This window comes from Eulemur rufifrons, chromosome 7 (assembly GCF_041146395.1).
Source record: "Eulemur rufifrons isolate Redbay chromosome 7, OSU_ERuf_1, whole genome shotgun sequence".
Classification (NCBI taxonomy): Eukaryota; Metazoa; Chordata; class Mammalia; order Primates; family Lemuridae; genus Eulemur; species Eulemur rufifrons.
The window spans coordinates 13,003,511-13,025,927 of NC_090989.1; the positions used below are offsets into that span (position 1 = coordinate 13,003,511).

General features: G+C 45.2%; 1 protein-coding gene across 6 annotated transcripts in view; it reads left to right on the forward strand.

Annotated features, from left to right (window-relative positions):
* Positions 1–22,417, forward strand: part of TIAM1 (TIAM Rac1 associated GEF 1) — a 353,935-nt gene that overhangs the window by 59,462 nt on the left and 272,056 nt on the right. For 3 of the 6 annotated variants that reach the window (XM_069472356.1, XM_069472355.1, XM_069472357.1), the window contains exon 2: positions 14,996–15,041. The exons of 1 other annotated variant lie outside the window; for it this stretch is intronic. The gene's annotated coding sequence lies outside the window, so the exon portion shown is untranslated. Of the gene's footprint in view, positions 1–14,995; positions 15,116–22,417 lie in introns of all 6 variants that reach the window. 2 more of the 6 variants (XM_069472358.1, XM_069472361.1) reach the window with 1 other exon arrangement.

Consider the following 22,417-nt stretch of genomic DNA (forward strand, 5'->3'; position numbering starts at 1 on the left):
AAAATAAAGTTTTAATTAGAAGGAGCATTTCTCAGCCTCAACCTGGTGCTGGCTGTCTTAACATTGAGACTAAAATAAATTGGCTCCAACTTCTTGGCATAGGACCCACTCTGTCTTTTACACTTGCATCTTTTGGGTTGAAGCGTGGGGTGCAGTTGCGTATGTGTCTTTTCAAGACCTCAGATTTCATCCAACAAAGGGGAGGGAGGGTGTTTGATCCCAGGGTGGTGGGGACTGCAGCACCATTTGCTTTGGGACCTGTTGGTTTTGGCCTACTTCTGTTCGCTTATGTTTATAAAACACCTCCTTCTTTTTGAACACACATCTGAGGACTTAAGGGAAGGAGCCGTGAGGCAGCCTGGCGTGCTGTGAGGCTGAGACCGTGGCCTGTGGGTCCATGTCCTTCTTCACTTACCAGCTGTGTGGCCTGGGGCAGGTCACTTAGTGTCTGAGCCTCTGTATCCTCATGGGTGAAACAGGTACAGCACCGTCATTACCAGTCTGACAATGATGATTTTAGTACCTGACACAGTAGCTGCTCAATTAGTGGAATTCTATCTTATTTTAATTTAATAGCTAGTACAGTCCTAATGCTGCTCTGGGCCACTGCCAAGGGCTCCCACAATGTTTTCAGCATTAGGGTGGCCTCAACTGGGGGTGCTTCTGGTTTAGTGGAGGACTGGCAAGCCGAAAATTCACTTGCCAGATGGACATGGGCTGGCAGGTGGGCGTGTCCGTGGGTGTCAGCTTGCATGTTGCATCACCCTTCTGTTGTGCTTGTGCACTCCCACTCTGCACTCTCTCCTCCCACCTCCCACCAGAGCCAGCACCAGACAGAAACAAAACAAACGGGCACAGCCTCAGAGCGAAAAAAATAACAAGAAGCTCCCATCTTTAGGTTTGTGTGCAAGGCAGGATTTCTGGTCAAGATGTGTATTATGGTAAGAAATATATATTTGGTTTTTGTCCAGGTTCCTGGCGCACACTTCCTAAAATCCTTTGAATCTCTGGGGTGATACAATGTCTTTCTTTTGTGTGCTCATGTGTTGATTGGCAGCTGGGGGGCCCTAGACAGCTTCAGCATGGGGGCAGGTCTCCAGAAAGACCAAACCACGGGATTAGAGGGCTGAAACTTTCAGCTCCATCCCTTTAGGAGATTAAGTTAATTACCAACTGGCCAATGATTTACTCAGTCACACCATGAGATCTCTAAGCTGCAGGGTGCCGAGGGCTTCTGGGCAGGGAACACATGTTGGTCCTGGAGGTGGCATGCCCGAGGAGGGTGTCAGAGCACAGCATCCCTGCCCCGTACCGTGCCCTGTGTATCTCTCACAGCTGGCTGTTCCTGCGTTGTGTCGTTTATAATAAACCGGTAGTAGTAAGTCAAGTGTTTTCCTGAATGCTCTGAGCTGTTCTAGCAGATTATTGAACCTGTGGAGAAGACCATGGGAACCCCAGGATTTGTAGCTGGCAAAGCAGAAGTGTGGGTACCCTGGGCTCCCCATTTGTAGCTGGCATCTGAAGTGGGGGCAGCCTTGCAGGACTGAGCCCTTAACCTGTGGTGTCCTTGCTAGCTCTGCACAGTTAATGTCAGTGTTGAATTGAATTGCAGGACCCCTCATTGATGTCCCAGGCACTGGAGAATTGGTTGGTGTGAGGAAAAGCCCCACACATGTGGTGTTGGAAGTATTTTGATTAAAAACAGTTCATAATGTGGGACAGGTCCCCGCAACAAAGAGCTATGACTCAACTTGGGGATGTCGACTGTACCCTTGGTATCTAGATTAGGTCTTGTTGAGTGAGAAGGACAGGGGTGGTCGTCTAAGCTCCCTGTCTTCTTAATGCAGGAGTCCCTTTTATAACATCCCTGAGCCAGGGAACTCTATCGGTCCTCCAACAAAATTCTATCACAAAGCGACCCCTTTCCGCTTTCTAGGACATCTCTAATTTCAACTTATATTGAGTTGAAACCCCTCTTCAGTGATGGCACCCATTGGCCTAAGAGACCCCGCATGTCTGAAGGTCATTGCCATGTCTTCTCTCCGTCTCTGTTTCCAGGGTTTTCATTTCCTCCAACTCACGTTTCTTGGACTTTGTTTTTAGATCACACAGGATCCTTGCTGCTTTCTTTCTGGGTTATGCTCCAGATGATCAAAGACCCCTTTGAAATGGGTTTAGTTTCCTATAACTGATCCCATTATTCTAGCTGGGCTTTGACCGTTCACTTTCCTTTTTCTAGATGCATTCTTAGGATTTAAAGCATGCATTTTTCAACCTCTGTGGAAAGCAATATGGAGATACCTCAAAGAGCTAAAAGTAGAACTACCATTTGATCCAGCAATCCCATTACTGGGCATCTACCCAAAGGAACAAAAGACATTTTATAAAAAAGACATCTGCACTCGAATGTTTATAGCAGCACAATTCACAATTGCAAAGATGTGGAAACAACCCAAGTGCCCATCAATACATGAGCGGATTAATAAAATGTGGTATATGTATACCATGGAGTTCTACTCAACCACAAAAATCAATGGTGATCTAGCACCTCTTGTATTATCCTTGATAGAGCTGGAGCCCATTCTACTAAGTGAAGTATCACAAGAATGGAAAAACAAGTACCACATATACTCGCCAAGAAATTGGTATCAATTGATAAACACTTACATACACACATAGTAGTAATATTCATCAGGTGTTGGGCAGATGGGAGGAGGGACGAGGGGATGGGTATATACACACCTAATGGATGCGGTGCACACCGTCTGGGGGATGGACACATTTGAAGCTCTGACTTGGTCGGGGCCAAGGCAATATATGTAACCTAAACATTTGTACCCCTGTAAGATGCTGAAATAAAAATAAAATTAAAAAGAAATAATAAAGCATGCATTTTTCCCGGTTTTTCTTTTTTTTTTTGTAACCACATGATACTGTTGCCCCCTCCTTTAGCTTTTAGTCAGCTGGATAGTGTGGAATCACATTGATACCTGTTCTTGATTATATTTGAACTTCCGTGTAGAAGTTCGTACAGCTCTAGATTAAATTTTATTAATAGTGTGTCTAGATCTTCCGTTGCCTCTGCCAGGTAAGTTGATGAGTCAACAGCAGTGGTGTTCTTCTGTTGTATAATTTGGACTCAGGATAGTTTCTTAAGAAGCAATTCATGTCAAAGTACTCCCACCTTTTTGACTCTGAAGTTACATGATACTGGCTGTCACCAGCAAGTCTAGACTACTGGCAGGTACAAGGAAAGCAGAGAAGAGAGGGAGAGGGAAAATGGGTCTACGGTGGGAAATGGTGATTCTCACCCAATTTTTCCATAGAAGCAGCCCACTGGGATCTGCAGGCCAACATTGTCCATAGCCAAGTAGCTTCTGGACAGGTAGAGTTGTACACGAACACTTTTTTCTTCATCTTCTTGTTGAATACTTGACCTGCTATGGTAAGTCAGAATGGTGCTTTTGTTGGAAAGAATGTAGGATTTGCTGTTAGCGGCCCAGGCTTGGACTCCTCTACCCAATATTCCTGTGCTATGGTCAAAAGACAAAACCCTCAGGAGCCTCGACTGCTTGTACTTGGAGATCAGTGGGGACGTTACGAGGCTGCAGTGACAGAACTGTGTGAGTGAAGGTTACTGCAGGCAGTTGAAGGGTGATAATTAATTGCCTCCTTCTCCTCCCAGAATTTAGAACCAATTGATGAATTTAACTTGGAATTCAGACAGACAGAGGTGAAAATATCTGTATTATTATTGATAAAACTGGTGGGGGAACAGGCTAAGAAGTGAGGGCCAAGTGGGCTTGCTCTTGCTCTCCACTCCTGCCCACTTGCAGAGCCTCGGGGACGTCGGGGTCAGGCAGAGAAGGAGAAGGTGAGTCCCGAGGCTGGTCAGCTCCCGGAAGGCAGAGCCCAGAGGATGGTGGGCAACGTGTGCTCAGTATCTTCTCCTAACTTCGCCACCCAGGAAGTCCTCTTCCTCCCTGGGAGGGACGAGTTAGGAGATGTTGAAAGGGAGGTTGTACTCATTTCTTGGGGCTGCCATAACAAAGCGACACAAACTGAGTGGCTTAAATAACAGGAATTTATTGTCTTATGGTTCTGGAGGCCAGGAATCCAAGATACAGGTGTTGGCAGGTCACAGTTGGTTCCTCTGTTCCAGGCATCTCCCCTAGTTTCTGGTACTTTGCTGCCTCTCTCTGGCATTCTTTGGTGTGTAGACACATCACCCCCATCTCTGCTTTCATCTTCACGTGGCATCCCCCTGCGTGCCAGTCTGGGTCCAGATGTCTCCTTTTTATAAGGACACCAGTCATATTGAATTACGGACCCATCCTACTCCAGTACGACCTCATCTTAAATAATCACATCTGCAATAACCCTATTTCCAAATAAGGTCACATTCTGAGGAACTGGGGGGTAGGACTTCAACATGAATTTTTTGGGGGAAACAATTCAACCTACACCAGAGGCCTAGTTTTTTCTCCTGTACATTTCCTTCCAGGAGTGTGGAGAAAAATTCCTCTCCTCAGTAGGAATGGGTGTTAGTGACCAGTATGTGCTGGGTAGCTTCCTTCTGTTATGGACTGAATTGTGTCCTTCCACTCCCCGGAATTCATATATTTAAGTCCACACCCCTCGTGTGACTGTATTTGGAGAGAGGGGCTTTAAGGAGATAATTAAGGTTAAATGAGGCCGTAAGGGTGAGGCCCTGATCCAGTAGGTCTGGTGTCCTCATAAGAAGAGGAGGAGACACCAGAGCACTCTCTCTCTCTGTCTCTTTGAGTGTGTGCAGAGGAGAGGCCGAGTGAGGACACAGAGAGAAGGCGGCTGTCCACAAGTCAAGGGGACACCTTGACTCACCAGACACCTGCCTTGACAGCACCTTGATCATGGACTTCTAGCCTCCAGGACCGTGAGAAAGCAAATTTCTGTTGCTTAAGCCACCCAGACTGTGAGGAGACTAAGACACTTGCCTTCCCTCCTTCCAAAGGTGACAGGCGTGTGTGGCTCCTTTTGCAGTTATTTTGCCATCACTGAGGTCAGGGCTGGTGTGTCCACCTTTGCTCTGTCACAGGGTGGGGTGGTGGCTTCTTGTCTGTGCTGTTCCTACTCTGCTGTCTTCGTTTAATGGACGAGGGAGCTAAGGATGAGAAAGCGTAAGCGGTTTGCTCCGAGCCACTTTAGTGGATTAGGCAGTGGAACCGGAGGGTGTATCCCAGTGTTCCCTCGGGTGAATCCAGGACAGATATATTTAATTCCTTATTTAAAAGCACAATTCGTAGTGACATGTGGATGTCACTGAGTAGCAAAGAAATGAAACGAAGTGGGTCAGTGACACACTGCACTGTTTTGTGACAAATGTAGGTTAATTGATTTAATGGAGAACCATGATGTAGGGGAAAGTGGACTGGAAAAGCTTAAGCTCTCGAAAAATCTCCCACTACCCAGCGATGCCCAGGGTGGAATAAGTGCAGCTCTTGGAGGCTGAACCTTTTATCATCAAACGTTTTTGCTCTGCCTTGCAGCTAAAACCATTGCTTTCATTCAAAGCGTATTGATTGGATGGCGGCTATGTGCCTGTCTTTGTGCTGGGCAAGAGCTAAAATGCATGTTTGCCGTCCTGAATTAGCTACCGATTTGCTGGGGCTGACTAAATGGACAGTGGCCAGAGTGCATTGTAGGTGTCCCCCAAGAGGGTTCAGGGAGGTAATTACTGCAAGCTGTGAGAGCATGTGTGGGGGCATCTCAGACGGAGGGAAGATTTCAGGGGTGGCTTTTCTGAAAGAGGTGATGCCTTTGTGCAAGGAGTCCCGGTGGGGAATGTGGATTCAGGCAGAGAAAATACTAAGTGCATCAACATGGAGATAGGAGGGGAGGGCCCACACAGAGGACTTTGTACAGGTGCTGTCCCTGTGTCCCCTTTCTTTTATCCTTCCTCTTTCCCCTCCATAAGTGGTATGTTGGTAAATTGCCTTCCCCGGCTGAACAAAAAGGCCTGATGTGTAGTGTTTGTCAATTTCCATGGTGTAAATTTTCCCATCATGGCCAAATCTAAGCCATTGACATGAAGTCAACTGGTCCACAAGATTCCTAAAACTGTAACAACTGGTCACAAGCCTGTACAAACCGACAAGGAAAGTAGTGACTGGAGAGGGGAAGTGACTTTCTTAGAGCCTATTTGTTGAATTGAGATTAGCACTATGGTGTCCAGAATTCAAGAAAAGAAAACACAACATCTGATGTGGCTTAGTAATTCCCGAGTCCGACCAATGTGGAATCCAAGTTGTACCCACCACAGTTGTGACAGTCCTATTGCTCACAAAGGTGTTTTTGTTGTTCCCTGTCTCAGTAGTTGCTGGTTCCCAGCGTGTTGGCAAATTTCCTGACAGGTGGTTAAAAATGTCCCCGTTGAAACAACATGCTTCTCCCAGTGCATAGCAGTGAGCTTCAGAATCTAATTTAGCAGTTGTCTCTGGATACTTATTGAAGTCTTTGCTGTTTCTGGATTTCATTTATCTAATTTTTTGGGGAATATAGACATCTTTCTTTTGGGAATCCAACTTAAGCCACCCATTTGTGAAGCTAAGTGGCTACCTCTTGGGCATCCAATTTGTGTTGGGCTGAATGTCCTCAGACAAGCCTATGGGGTTGAAAAATGTCTTTCCTCTTTCCTGGGCTTCCAGCACTGTGCCTTGGAGCTTTTGGGGAGCTGAATAATTGGTCATGCTTTTGGTGGTCTTTAAATTATTGTAAACTTGGAGAGAGGGGATGATTCTTACTAAGATTTATTTTGAAATTATGGCCAAATTGGCTGGTGAATATTGAATGCTCCATTTAAAATTAGCTTCTATGCTATAATGTTGAGTGAAAAAGCAAGCTGCCAGGATATGTATTAGGATGAAACTTTTGTAAAAAGCAAGCATACAAATTGGTGGTTGCCTCTGGAGAATGAAAATGAGTGTGGCCATGAGTTGAAGAGAAAATGTTCACTTTCAACTTTATATGTTTCTGTGTTGTTTGATTTTTTTTTTTAAACTTTTTAATTACAAGTAGGTAATAAAGCAAATCCAGACTAAACAGAAAGATTGGTTCTATTTTAATAGGACTCATCTGGGCATGGTGATAAACTTTCTATTGTCTTCTGAAACAATTTGCCATTTGCCCAATGGAAAATTTACATGTGTCTAGTTACTTAATAATCCTAGATACAATTAATTTTAGTTGCTAGAAAATTACAATTGCACAGTTATTCAAACTTGCTCAATAAGGCCAGAATCTAACCTTAAATTTCACTGTGAGTTCTCCCTTCACCTAATAATTTTTACCAATTCTTTCCTAATGACATTAATTATCTGCTCATATGCCCTGCCTAAGCTGGTCATTATTCAGGACTCCCAACAGTGATTCCAAATGCCTCCTGGAGATATTCTGTGAACTAACATAGGGCCATTCTGTTTCTTTAGCACTCCCGACTGCAGAGCTCTCTGCTGCCTTGGACACGGAGAGTCATTAGACTTCACTTGCTTCCTGGGAATAATATCATGTTCCGTGATACCAGTGGTCCTGCCTTCTCTGCTCTTTCTTCCTAAATGAACTTCTTTCATGCACTTGGCTGTTCCGTCCTCATGTTCAGGATGTCCTCTGGTGTTCCTGATCTCAAATTAGGAGCAATAAATACAGTCCCCTTTCCTGTGGCTCTGAGCATTTGAAAAGGTAGGGAATGTGTGGATATTACTTAAGAAATCGTTAAATCATACAAATTAGTATTCATCTAAAATGGAAAAATAAATGTGACTTCTTATTTAGGCATTTGCCAGAAGATAGTTGCCTCTCCCAACTATCTCTCTCTCTCTCTTTTTTTTTTTTTTTCCTTTGAGACAGAGTCTCACTCTGTTGCCCGGGCTAGAGTGCCGTGGTGTCAGCCTAGCTCACAGCAACCTCAAACTCCTGGGCTCAAGCGATCCTCCTGCCTCAGCCGCCCGAGTAGCTGGGACTACAGGCATGCGCTACCATGCCCGGCTCATTTTTCTCTATATATTTTTAGCTGTCCATATAATTTCTTTCTATTTTTAGTAGGGATGGGGTCTTGCTCTTGCTCAGGCTGGTCTCGAACTCCTGAGCTCAAACAATCTGCCCGCCTTGGCCTCCCAGAGTGCTAGGATTACAGGCGTGAGCCATCGTGCCCGGCCCCAACTATCTCTTATAAAAAGAATTTCAGGAAATGTGTGGATGAGATAAATGATGTGATATTGATGCAAAACACGGTTGGGATTATGCTAGTGGTAGAAAATAGTCCCTCTCTTTCACAGTCTGTGGAAACCTCTCTCCTTGAAGTTATTAGGTTGAACCATATGAATTGCCAAACTGCGCTACCAAAAGGGCTGTTTTCGCCCAGTTGGACCCGAGATAGCTGATTTGTAAGTTGCAAGGCATGGGAAATGCGTGTCTGCACTACGAAAGGACGTGGGATGGACGTGCTCTAAGGAAGCCGACCATCTCTTTTTTATTGGTATCTGTCTCTGATGGTTAGTGTTTACTTTGTTGACACTTGGTTGTTGCCTCACTAGCTTTCAGAAAGTATCTAGAGCAAAAGTGGTTGCCTAGCAACATGTTCCAGCCCAGGAGGGTTGGAGAATGCGTCAGTGATTAACAATTATGTACAATCAAGTTTAAAAATGCATAGCAGCTTGCAACGTCCACGCTCTGACCACCGGGAAGCATCAGCGTTCTATTGCCCTGGGTTATGGCTATTGTGAGTGAATTTATTGCGGTTGTGATCTTGACCTCGTGGTGGCAATTACGAAAAACTGTTCTGGACTGAGATAGGCTTGTGGTGCCCCCCTGTGCATTGGTCCGTTTTGCAGAAGCATCTGATAGCCGTGGTGTGGTCGGCTGCCTGCCTGGACACTCATCCCCTTGGAAAATAGAAAGAGAAAACGAAGAATCTGGATATTTATGACTGTTGTCATCTCAACAAATTGGCCCCTATTAGTGAATCTGTAATTTACTAAAGAACAACATGAGTGACAACAGCTCCCTCGCTCAACCCACATCATTCTTTCAAGAATTCCGAATGCAGTGCAGATGTTCTTCCTGAAATGACCCAAGCCTTTAATCGTTTCTCTTCCTTCCGTTCCAGCAAAAGAGGAGACAAATTTTGCATAATCCAGTCCTTACTTAATCTTTCTGTCAGCACAAATATCAATGGTGTAAATTCTGAAAACAGCAGTAAAGCTAGGAGGCGTTTTTATAACTCTGGCAAAGCTAATAATGCACATTTCATTGTTGAGAATCATTGAGTTTAATTGGCTAATCAATTTTTAGGTCCTTTCCATTTGTATTTTGTTTAATCAACAAAAATAAATCGCCCTGCCAACCTTGAAAGATCCAAGTCGGAGAACAGTGGCAAATATTTCATTGGTCCTGCCAAAAGTGCTTTCCAACAGAAACGTCTTAATTGAAGATGATTGATATTCAGAAGTGCTGACGTTTTTGTCATTTGTCTAAAGAAGGAAAAAGCTGTGTAAGCAAACAGTAGGCAGCCGTGTTGGGCATTGTTTTTGACATTTATCTACATTCTTCATCCCTCAGATGTTTATATGAAAATGACCTTCTCTAGCCTTTCTTGCTAATAATTCAGACACCACCTCATGAAGTAGCTGTCAAATAGCCCCCTTAACTTTTGGTTAGAGTCAGGCTTTGTTGAGGAGGGCTCCAAAACCTAGGCTTCTCCTCCCTTTTCTCCTGGGTTTTGCTGACTCCTGCTTTCTGGGCCATTGGTGGCAAATGGCTGCCATCTTAGCATTGGAGGACAGGCCATGGAAGCGTGCTCCAGCACCGTGGGCCGAGTCTTGCTTTGTTGGTAAGACACCATCACTAGCCCCGGCTGGCCACGGGGTCTCAGTGCACCGTGGGGCTTTGATCTGGGTGGGTGACAGCGTTTTCTGAGAGTTGCAGGAATCTAGTGTTTGCACCCCAGGGAAGGGGAAGAGATGAAAAGTAAGATTTATTTAATGCCTGCACAACGTGTTCTCATTTCTCACAACAATCCTGTGAAGTAGCTAAACCCCATATAGCTGGGGAGGAACAGGAGGTTCAGAGAACGTCATAATTAGCTCATGACTGCATAGCTTGTATGTGGAGTGGCTGCAATTTGAATTCTGCTCTGTGGGTCTCCCACTGTCTTCCCATTTCACTGGCTGCAGGAAGCTGGAAAAGACTCCAGTCGCTACCTACCCTTCGTGGTTCCACTGAAACAGGTTTTCCCTGAAGGGCTCTTGGGGTACACGTGCTGTAGAGTAACAAAGGCTTAAGGTTTGTGAGTGCTTGTTGTGTGTCTGTCCCCTTTCTTGGTTTACAATATTTTATTTTATTTTATTTTTTAGAGACAGGGTCTCGCTCTGTCTCTCAGGCTGGAGTGCAGTGGCATCATCATAGCTCAACTCATCATAGCTCAACCTCAAACTCCTGGGCTCAAGTGATCCTCCAGCCTCAGCCCCCCGAGTAGCTGGTATTACAGGCATGCATCACCACACCCGGCTATTTTTTCTCATTTTTTGTAGAGAGGGGGTCTTGCTATGTTGCTAAGGCTGGTCTTGAACTCCTGGGCTCAAGAGATTCTCCTGCCTTCACCTCCCAAAGTGCTGGGATTATAAGTGTGAGCCACTGCACCCAGCCTGCCTCCTTTTCCAAGAGCTTTGTGTGTATTAATTCATTTAGTTCCATTAGCTACCACAGTCCTCATCTTAGAGATGAGGAAATAGAGGTGCAGAGTGGTTGGGGACTGGCCCAAGGCCGCATGGCTAATAGTTGAGGGGATCAGGATTTGAATCCAGGTGGTCTGACCCAGATCCCATGGCATTAGGGGTTGACTTTTCGTTGAATGTACCCTTGTTTGTTTAATATTCTCTAAGTCTCCAGTGCAGCGAGGAGGCAGAGGAAAGGAAAATAGTGACTTTATCTAACTTATTTCAGACTTTGTTATGGACAGTGGAGGTCATCGGTTTATGAATTGCCTCAACTTTTGGCTCCTTCGTTGACCTTGGTTGTCCAGGGATCCCCTTCCTGCTGTTCCCACTTCTGGTTGGCTTCCTCGTGCATTCCTGCTATATCTTCCATGGGGGACCTCTCAGAGCGACGGGAGGCCAGCTGTTCTCTAAGGGCCACCAAGAAGCCAACCTGAAAATTACTCCATGGGCAAAAACATTAACCTTAAATAAACCTGAGATTTCATATGCAACTCAGCAACTTCTAAACCATGTTCTTGTAAGTTACTGGTTCTAGGAAGCCAACAGAATTGTAAAACTCCAGCAAATGCCTGGAACTCTGCAGCATCTTTCTGTTACCAAGGCCCCAGCTACTCCACTTGGCAGCTCCAGACCACGGCATCTTTGGTGCTAGGGTCAGGGGATCCCTACATCAAGCGAGGGATGAGGAAGAATTTTCACACTTGTTTGGAGGGGGAAGGGCTGCAGCAGGTCAGATCAATTGCTGCAATGAAGCAATACCTGCAGAGGACAATTTCTGATGAGTGCTCCATGCCAAGTCCCAGTCCAAGTGTTTTGCATATATTAATTCTTGATTAATATTGGTCCTCCACCAGCCCCATTAGCTAGGTGCTGCTATTGTGCCCACTTAGCAGATGAGAACATCTATGTTACATGTGTCTATTGTAATTTTATCAGTGAACATTAAACTACAGAAACCATCTTGGAATCGAGGACATGTGGTGGTTGGCTGGTGGGCTGGTGGTGCCAGCATTTAGCTGCTCTTGGGAGCACAGAGGCCTCTTTGTCAAGTGGCCCTTGGAAGCTTGCTGAAATGTGCTGGGCCACATGACAGCCACCGTCTGTTGAGTTATTACTGCACACCAGACACTATCCTGAGAACTTTGCACGCATTTATTTAATCCTCACAAAAAGACAGGTACAACGATTATGATTATACCTGATTTATAGATGAGGAAACCGAGTCACAGAGGGATGCTATCACTTGGGGCAAGGCCACCCCGTGAGTACATGGCAAGAGCAAGTGTCAACTGAGGCTTCTGAGCCAGGCTCTTAACCACAACAGGCTGCTTCTGCCTCTGCTGCAGCTGGAAAGGGGACAGTGGCACAGGAAGGGACGTCACTATAGGGCTCCCGTGAGTTACAGGCTCTGGCAGCTCTCAGGTGCCACTGCCTGGATGGCTTGTCACTCCCTTTTGCCATTGGCCCTGCTGTGGGATTGGAGGGCTGATTCCATCAGTCTCTTGTCACCCTGTGTGTTTGTACCTGTGACTACCCCAGCAGGGAAGGAAACAGAGACAGCTCTACTGCAAATCCTAAAACATGCTGGGGAAGGCATTTAGTGGGTCTTGGCAGTGACACTAGAGGCGCATTTTGACACTAGAGGCTGACCCCACAACACCCCTGTGAGGTTCATCCTGAATGATCACCTCTGTGTTGCAAAGAGGGAGACGACCCGGTAAGGCTGAGCCCGTATCCTGGGACACACGGCAGGTGACAAGCAGACCTGGGCTCTGGAAGGGCTGGCTGCTGCCGGGGGAGGCCCCTGCTGGCCACTCCTGGGCTTGGTGGTGCCCACCTGTGTGGTCAGCTCTACTGGTTCATTGTCGTGGAGTATTTTTGCCCTCCTGGTTTTCTGCCTCCGCACTCTGCCATGCCTTAGCAGCCCGGAGGTTTTCAGAACATCGAGATGAGATTTTCCTCAGCCCTGGAACTGTTTTGCTTTTGCTCGTGCCTCCAACACCTGCTGAGCTGATGAGCTTTGCAAATGTCACTTGCGTGTTGGGAGAGAGCTGAGAGAGATTCGCAGGAACGCACCATCCCAGCTGTCTCCTTGCACGGGCGGTGGTCCCTCCTCTGGCCCCAGCTCCCCCCGCCCTGGGGAGGGAAGAGATTGTGTTCCTGTTCATGGGGCTGACGTAGGTACCCACCATCTGCCTGCTCATTGTTTTTCTCCTGGGGAGACCAGTGGTCATCTCTGAGCTGTGTTTTCTCTTGCAGCATTACCTCCTCACATTTTGGGGTCAACTTTTCAGAATACAAGAAAATTCTTGACCTTTTGCTTTCTGAATTTTTCTTCTCAGAAAAATGTCCACATACACAAAATTTTGCATAGAAGATTCTGGGCTTTTATTGACAACCTTACACTCAGAGCCTCCTTGGACACAGCCCTGTCCCCATACACATCCCTTGACATTTAGCTTAAAAATTAGGTTCTCTGTTTTTTTCCCTCTCGATTGGGGGCAGCCTCTCAGGGCACAGATCCCAGAGGAAAAAGATGGAACGTTATCCAAAGGGTGACCTGGGAGTATTTAGCATATCGCCTGGTGGATTCTTAAATAACTTCTATCCAGTAAGTAGATGGTGCTTTTGAGAGCAAGGCAGGCAGCTGGGTCATCCCAATGTTCTCCCTGGGACTTGGGCAGCATGGGATATTGCTCAGCTTGTGCTAGGAAGTTTTGTAATCCTGTTAGTGATCTAAAGCGTCCTGGTTTTTTGAGATGCTTTTAAATCCATTTTTTTTTTCCTTTTCTCTTATTTTATTTGTGTGCCTATCATTACAAGGCCACTTTGAAAGGCCTCGATAGCCCTCATGATGGTGAACCAATCCGCCTCAGTCTCACAGGGAATGGTGTATAAATTGCTCATGAGGCATTATGTTCAAAGGTCGTTTTTCCTTATCATATGGTAGCTTGATGTATAGAAATGGCCATTTTTAGATTTTGCAAAACAGGGAAATGATGTGTGAGGAAGCAACTGGGAAATTTACAAGTGTTATGCAGTGTAGGCTGTATGAGCTTGGGGCTGGGAGGTCTGCATTCTGCTCCTGACTCCTACCAGTTCCTCTCTGTGACCTTGGGCAGCCGCTGTAGGTGTCAGGAGCTCCGTTCGTACCCTGGAGTTCCTACTAATATCACTGACAAAGACACTCCTGGACCAGGCTTGAGTCAGGCTTCTCTGAGGCCCCTTCTCAATAGGCCTCTTGCTCCCCGACCTCCACACCCGCTTTAGGCCTTCCCAGCCAGTTTTAGCAAGAATCCTGCCAGATCACTTTAGAGAAAACCCCCCACCCTTATACCTGATCACTGTCCATATCTGATCAAGTTCCTCTTCCCAGACCTTTGTTGTCTAAGTCCTTGACCTGCCTTTAGCAAGAATCTTAAGTTGGTTTGGCAAGAATCCCTCTGACCTTTGTGTTTTTAGCAATTTTCCACACCCTGACCCCCTTACTCTGCTCCTTGGCTATAAATCCTCAGCTGTCTTTGATATATTTGGAGTTGAGTCTGATCTTTCTCTCTATTGCGATAGCCTCGACGTCCACCTATTGCAATAGTCCCGAATAAAGTCTGCCTTACCATTTTTAAAAAGTGTCAGAATAACTTTTTTCCTTTAACTTTACCCACCTTAAAACCTTGGCATTGTTTGAGATCTTCAAGGGCCTCTGGTCCAGCCTCACCCAAAATCGAGACCTGTGCTGAGATCACTACTTACCACAAGGGGCTCAGTCCCCTTCCTCTCCTGGTAGGCTGGTTCTCACCGCTAAGAAGCCCCGCCTTGATCTCAAGCCTGAAATCTGCTTTAACTTTTACTCATTCGTCTTAATTCTGCCTTTCCTTGAACCTGTTCCCTCCTTTATTAAGAGAATATATTAGCTTCTAAAATTTTAACCGTCTTAATAAAAATGCATCTGTGTGGCTCTTCTTGCTTTCCTTAACAGGATTCTGAGCCTGGGTGAACTATTGCTACTGAGGAAGGCTGCATTAGGGTGATGCCCCAGGGGTTGACTCTTTGTGGACTCTTTGTCTTTATTTTAAAGTCCTGGGTTGCTGTGTCCCTCTGCTTCTAATTCTGTGTCCTTTGTTTCTTTCCTCTGCTGTTAGCTTGGGCTGATGCACTTCTTTTTCTTCTATGAAATAAAGTGGGTGGGCTTTGTGGAAGCTGTTTGTCACTCAGAAGTTTTTTTTTTTTTTTTTTTTAACTTCCAGGTTGATGGCTGCGTTGCAGATGTTAACATTGTCAGGAGCCTGACCTGTCCATGGTGAGCAGTATACACTCTCATGTACACCTTGTCATAGGCTTTGAAGGACTTTCTAGGGACATCAGTGGTATATAAATGAATTTGCTTTTTCATTTATTTGTCTATCATGCAGCCCCAAATCTGTGCTGGTGTTTGTGGATTGTCAACCCCTATTCTTTCTGCATTGCCTCATTTATGGGTATATTTGAAAAGCAGCGACTCCTGCAGGATCAAAACAACTGAAATCATTTGTGTGTTTGCTTGAAGTAAAGTAACAGGGTGAGGATTTAAGAAGAAAATCAGATTCACTTGGAAATATCTCAGTGTGACTCTCTAAAAAAAATAAGGATTCTTTTGTTAAACATTAACACAATACTATCATCACACACCAAAAATGAACAATTGTTCATTTCTTAATTTCACTGAATATTCATTTTCAGATTTCCCTGATTGTCTCATAAATATTTTTTCACAGTTGGTTAAGAATACCTCAGGGTAATCAAAGGACCTACGCAAAGTCCACACGTTGCATCTGGTCGCTATGTCTCTTGAGTCTCTTTTGATGCGTAGCTTCTTTTTCTCTCTTGCAATTTGGCCAAGAAGCCGGATCTTTTGTCCTATGGAGCTCCTGACAAGTGTAGATTTTGCTGCCAATGTCCCCATGTCATTTAACATTCATTGTCCCCCAATTTCCTATAAACTAAAGACTTGATCAGATTCAGTTTCTAATTTGGGGGCAAGACTGTTGCATGGATGATTAAGTAACTGCCCACAGGTGGTACCTTCCATCTCTTATTGAAATGCCAATATCGACGGGTGCTGTTAGTCTGAAGTGTCCATCATTAGGGTCCCCGTCAGCTTTTTCTCTCATGGTCTCAGCAGCCTCTGAGATCCATAATGGATGTCTAGATCCGTTCTTTCTTTAGGGGTTACAAAGAGGGGATATTCTAATTCTGTCATGTCTTCTGCATTTACTAGCTGGAAAATCTTTACTTCAACCGTATTTATTTTTTATTTTTTGATGGCCTTGATGTGTAGTTTGTATATAAAAGGCAGAATAAGGGCTTGATCCTTTCCTTTTATTTGCCAGAATAATGACTTTGTTCCACATCTGCCGTCAAAAATGATCGATGACGTTTTTTTTTTTAAAAACTATCGTTATGAACTTCTGGATTGTTAACATATTTGACACTGGGGTGAAGATTTGGTAGAGACTTCTAAATTCTACCTAATAAATATGTCTAGATAGTTAGAGAAAGGAGGAAAGGGAAGATGTGAAGTGGAAAGGAGGAGACAGAAGTCTGTAAGCGTGATTGAATGAGGACAGAAGTAAGAAAAGTAAACTGTGCTAAAGAAATAAGAGATACAAGAAAGGAGGAATGATCTGTGATACTCCAGGGCAGACGAATATGAGGGAATGAATTTATCCATCAAGTGCTTCCTTAGGAAGTGCTCCATGCCTGTCTGTGTTTTAGGCACCGAGGACACAATTCCTGCCCTCGTGGAGTTTCCATTCTAGTGTGTGTGAGGTCAGAAGATGAATGAATGGCTACATGAAATGTGCAGTATGTCAGACGGGGATTCATGCTGTGGCGAAAAGCAAAGCAAGGAAGGGCACTGGAGAGTCCCAGGGTGCTGCTGGGCTGAGGGTTATGTTTTTAATAGGGTGGTGTGTTTTTTTCTTGGCCATTCAGCAGATAGGAATTCCAAGCTGGGAGTGGACAGGTTTGTCTATTGAGCTCTTCATTCTTGAGTAGTTTATGAGTTGCTGGGCAGGTTTATTCCTGGTAGACCAGTTACTTCTTTCCACTTGGTGACCACAGCCTGCACCCCCAGCCCTGTTGTACTGCCAGCTACAAAAAGAGTTAGGCAGTTGGGGGAGGTCCCATAACCGCTAGTGGACACCCAGTTCAGAAGAAAAGCCCATGGTGGGGTGGAAGCTGCTTCTGTGAAGGAGAAACAGTAGTATCTTGAGAACGATGGTCATTGAGAAATGGTATCTATCTGATGCATCTAGGCTTGGTTTTGGTCTTAGAAGAATCCTCCTGGGCATGATGGGCTATGCTCGATGTCTTGGTGGATAGATTCTGATCAACTGGATCTCTTTGCTTATTCCTGCCATATTCTTATAGGAATGTCCTGAGTGTCCTTCTGCTTCACCTGTCCTTCCTAGCACCCTGAGGGCTAGAACTGGGGTCAGGAAATCTCAGCCCATGGGCCTGTTTCTGTAAATAAAGTTTTCCTGGAACACTGCCACACCCATTTGTGTGTTATTGTCTATGGCTGCTTTCTTGCTACAACAGCAGAGTTGAATAGTTGTGGCATGCAGCCTATACAGCCTGAAATATTTACTATTTGGCTCTTTATAAAAAAAAAAGTTTGCTGATCTCTGGACCAGAAGGTAAACAGAGGATGAATAAGGCCTCAGCATAGGGATCACACAAAAATACTCCTTGTCGTCGACACACCCCTCAACCTTACTACATGTGAGAGTCAAATTTGTGGCTCATGAATTGTGGTTTAAAATTATTAAAATAGTTTAATTTTCCTTGTTCACACTTGTATATGTTAGCTGACGTTATCCTTATACTTGAAAGGAAATGTAATTCAGCATGGGTGGGTTCACTTTCAGTAATGGTGTCATTTTACTTCATGGGCGGTTGAATGCTAGCAATCCTGAAATTCAGCATTTTGAGACTTGATTTGCTATACCTTCTTCCTTAGACAGGATAAAGCTTTCTCTTCCATCAGAGTGTGCCAGCATGTGGTTTGTTTTGTCTTTGTTTGATCAGGAATTCTCCATATTTTTAACGAATGTCTCATGCTAAGCGTTTTCAAAATAAGTAGACTTGTATTTTTTCCCCCCGAAATGGAATTCATCTAGTTTTATCTAAGCTATTCCTTTTGTCTTTTGGCTATATTGTGTGCTACATTATTATGAATAGCTATGGAATTCTTTATATAAAAAAATTGAGATTTAAACTATAAAGGACTTCTTTCTTAATTGCATTTTAATGTAATAAAACCAGAGTGTCACTATTAAAAATGGTAGAAGAAAAGAATTAAAACAGTAAAATTGCTTAGCAAAGATTCCATTTCATAAGGCATCGGGATATAATTGGTGTCATAATGTGCAATTAACAATCTTTCTTTAAAGTGTGAAGCTTAAGTTTGGGAGGACAGGCGACCTCTTAGGATGTGGTGATATCTGGATTTGCTCTTATAGTAGCACTTCTGAGTCTGTGCAGTGTAGGGTCTCGCTACCTGCCTTCATTTTTGTGGTTGAGAGAGAGAGTACAAGAAGAGGTAGGACGGAGGGTCCTGCGATGCTTGACCAGCCACCTGCTACTGCCGGGGATTTGTTAGGGAAGAGGGAGGAGGACGGACTCCTTAATACGGGCAGTGGCTTTCGGGGTAGACCTGGTGTCAGGCTGGCCTGGGGCTTGTGCTGAAAACCTGCCGAGGAGCCTCATTGTGCATTTGCTAGACCCACACCCCAGCCTGGCCCCATGGCTCTTGTTGCTTTGCTGCCCAGGAGTAATGAGTCCACGGAAAAGTATCACAAAATAAAGAGAGGAAGAGAATGGACCCCCGGGCTCAGAGCTTGAACCTCAGTTTCCCCATGTCTCCCGCTGGCTGTAGTTGGTTCCTTGAAGACTGAGAGACCAGAACACAAATAACAGTCCCGGGAGAGAACGGACCAGGCAGTCATAGTCAGGAGGTCCTTGCCCATCACAGCTTACGACAAAGCTTCTCTGTGACTTGGTGGTGGGTGCTCTTTGCCGCCCCCTGGTGGTCTCATACCCGAGCCCCGCCTGCTGGGGAGAGTTCGCTGCTGGCCAGAGCTCCTCGCTTGAGGGAGCCCCATGGGCTGGGGAGCCAGCCCTGCCTGGTACCCTCGTTTGAAAGAGACCACTACTGCTTAAACACTGGGGGCCTCTTCTTTGGAAATAGCTCTCAGGGTGTGAATTCTTCTTTGGAATATATATCTTCATCAGTGGCAAATCTTTCTCTTTTTGGATGATTTTGATTTTTGGTAAAACTCTTAATGCAATTGCCTCTCAGTTGGTTTTCTACTTCATTCTTGCCTGCATAATGTCCTTTCTCCACAGAGTAGCTAGTAGAGGGATCTGAATAGCAATCCTATCTCATCACTCTTCTGCATGAATTTCCGTCGGCTTCCCATTACTGTGGGTTTGAAAACCAGGCTTCCTGCCTGGACTGCAGGCCTCAAGTGAGTTGGCCCACCCCTCCGCCCCACCTTATCTCCTCCTGATTTAGGACACTTTGGACACCTTCTTTCTGGGAGGAGAGCCCTGCCAGCTTGCTCCTGCCTCGGCCTTCCTACTGCGAGCTGTGAGTGCTCTTTCCCTAGATACTCTGGCCAGCCATTCACTTGCTTCAGGTCCCAGCTCAAATGTCGCCTCCCCAGACAAGCCTCCCTGAGCACTGAACCTGCAGTCGCAGCCCTTCTGTGCTCCCTGGCCTCCACCCCCCCGCCACTGCCGCTGTCCCGTGCACTCTAGTCTCATCACAGCAGCTGGGGCCCCCGCAACTCTCTTTCTCTGTGGAGTTCACTGCTGCTCCGTTAGAGGGAAGTGTTCCCAGGGTTACAGGTGCTCTCATTCAGAGACAGGTTTGCGAGGCAGGGCGACTTCTTCACTTGGGTAGTGGCCGGTAAGTGCCGTTTCCCAAGATGACTACATTGAGGGAACAGCTGAGATTCAGAAATATTCATTGTGCTCTATCTTGGTAACCAAACCAAGACAGTCTCTGTATGAAACCTCACGTGTTGGAGTGGTCCACGGTGTGGAGGTTTGTAACAGGGTACCTGTCTTCCTGTGGTTTCAGACCTTGGTATCTAACCCCCCACCCCAGCACAGGACAGCTTCACTTGGTGAAAAGGGGGCTTGCCTATATCAGGGTCTCTCAGTCTTAGAACATCTGACATTTTGGGCCAGGTAATTCTTTGTGGAGCAGGCTGTCCTGAGTATTGTGGGATGTTTAACAGCATCCTTGGCCTCGGCCCAGTAGATGCCAGTGTACCCCCCACATTGTGACAACCAAGATGTCTCCAGACATTGCGAACCGTCCCCTGGAGAGGGGGGAAATGTAAAAAACCACTGGTTTAGTGAAACACTAGCATGTCCAAGATTCCACCATTAACCTTTTATACCCTCTTTATCATTCATCTATTAGTGTGGATAAGATTTGCTAACATGTAAGAAAGTGCTTTTGAAACATAGCATGTTATTCAAATTTAAGTGTGCTTAAGTTTTGTTTTGTAATTTACATTTGTGGTCTCACTTCTTAGTCATCATTGTTGTACTTTCTCTTTGTCATTTATAAAATACGTCCCCCCCCCCCCCCCCCCCAATGAAGGAGGATGTTGTTCTTTGCTAGTGCATTAAGTATGTTTGGTACTTAAAATCACAGAGAAAGTCTTGACTGGAAGGATAATATGAGGCATCTTTGGGCAAGTAGTAAATGTCCTGTAATTGTAGTTGTCACTGTTGTCATCATCTTGATCTTGTTCAACCCCTTCATTTTTTTTTTTTTTTTTTTTTTTTGTAGACAGAGTGTTGCTTTGTTGCCCTGGCTAGAGTGAGTGCCATGGCATCAGCCTAGCTCACAGCAACCTCAAACTCCTGGGCTTAAGCGATCCTACTGCCTCAGCCTCCCGAGTAGCTGGGACTACATGCGCCACCATGCCCGGCTAATTTTTTCTATATATATTTTAGTTGGCCAGATAATTTCTTTCTATTTTTAGTAGAGACGGGGTCTCGCTCTTGCTCAGGCTGGTCTCGAACTCCTGACCTCGAGCGATCCACCTGCCTCGGCCTCCCAGAGTGCTAGGATTACAGGCGTAAGCCACTGCGCCCGGCCAACCCTTCCATTTTAAAGATGAGGAAACTGAGGCCCAAAGAGGACAGTGGTCCACCCACGTCATGGTTAATGGTAGAACAGTGACTGCCTGGGTGTTTCTGGGGAATTTTCTTGCATGTTCGCTTCCTGGGAAGGTGAGTGCTGATTAGCAGAGCGCTCTGCCTCCCCCATCGAGCTCCCTGCTGAAGCCTGAACATAAAGTGCCACTATTCTGGGCTCATCGAGGATTTGCTAACAAAAAGCTTTTTGAAAAGATGATCAGGGAGGAGATTCGGAGAGTCAGAGAAATGGAGGGAGAGAGAGGAGTCCCTTACACTGCATAGACCTCAACTGGAAAAGGGGAATTGTATGAAAAACATTGCAAAGAGAGAAAAAAGGCGGAAAGAATCTCTGGATAAAGGAACTTGAAGAATCAAATCAACCAAGTGTGACATCTTGCTTGGATTCTGATTTGAGCAGAATAAGTGTGAAAGAAGGAGAGAAAGATAGACAAAATCAGGAACATTTAAGAACTAAATGGTTAATTGGTGGTATTGAGGAATTTTGGGGACGCAGGGCTGTAAAAACAGTATTGGGATTATGTTTAAGAAAAATGTCCTTCTCTTTTAGGAAGACATATAGATGTATTTATGGATGACATAATAGGATGCTTGAGATTTTCTTCAAAATCCATAAGGCATTGTGGGGGAAGCGTAGTGACACAGGGTTGAATAGTTGAAGCTGGGCTGTGGATACATGGGGATTATGTGCCCATCGTAAAGAATTTCCATACTAAAAAGTTTTTAAAACTTGAAAGCTGATCAACTGCAAATAACTCAAAAACCTCTTTGCAATTTAAAATAGTAAATAAATAAATAGTGTGAGAAATTTGCCAACTTTTAAATCTTATCTTGAGGAACATCTTCCAAACCCAGCAGATGCTTCTCAGTTTCCCTGGCAAAGTCCCCTTGCCCTGAGTGGCAGGCGGATATGGGAACAGGAGCTCTGGGAAGCTCACCGTCGCCAGAGCGGCAGGGAGGCTGCTGACCCACACGCTCTTGGCTGCGGGTCCTGCCAGGTGTGACCCTCTCTGTGCCAGCGGAGAACCCACGGTGTCCTGGGGAGTTGAAACATGAGGGTCTTCCCCCTCGAGCATCCTCCATCCCTTCTGCCCCTTTCCAAAAGTGATCTATGGACCAACTTTTTTTTTTTTTTTGGTAAATATTTTATTCTTTGGATAAGATCTAAATTTTAAACAGTCACAGAAAGAGGGAAGTATAATACAAAATAAATTTCTCTTTCCCCCAACCCATTTCTGGAACCACTTGAGAGTAAGTTACCTACTGATGATCTGCTACCCTGGAATCCTTTTTTTTTTTTTTTAAATTAATTTTTAGTATATTTGGAATCTCTATTCTGTTTTCTCTTTTTTTGGAGACAGGGTCTTGCTCTGTCACCCAGGCTGGAGTGCAGTGGCCTCATCACAGCTCATGGCAACCTCGAACTCCTGTGCTCAAGTGATCCT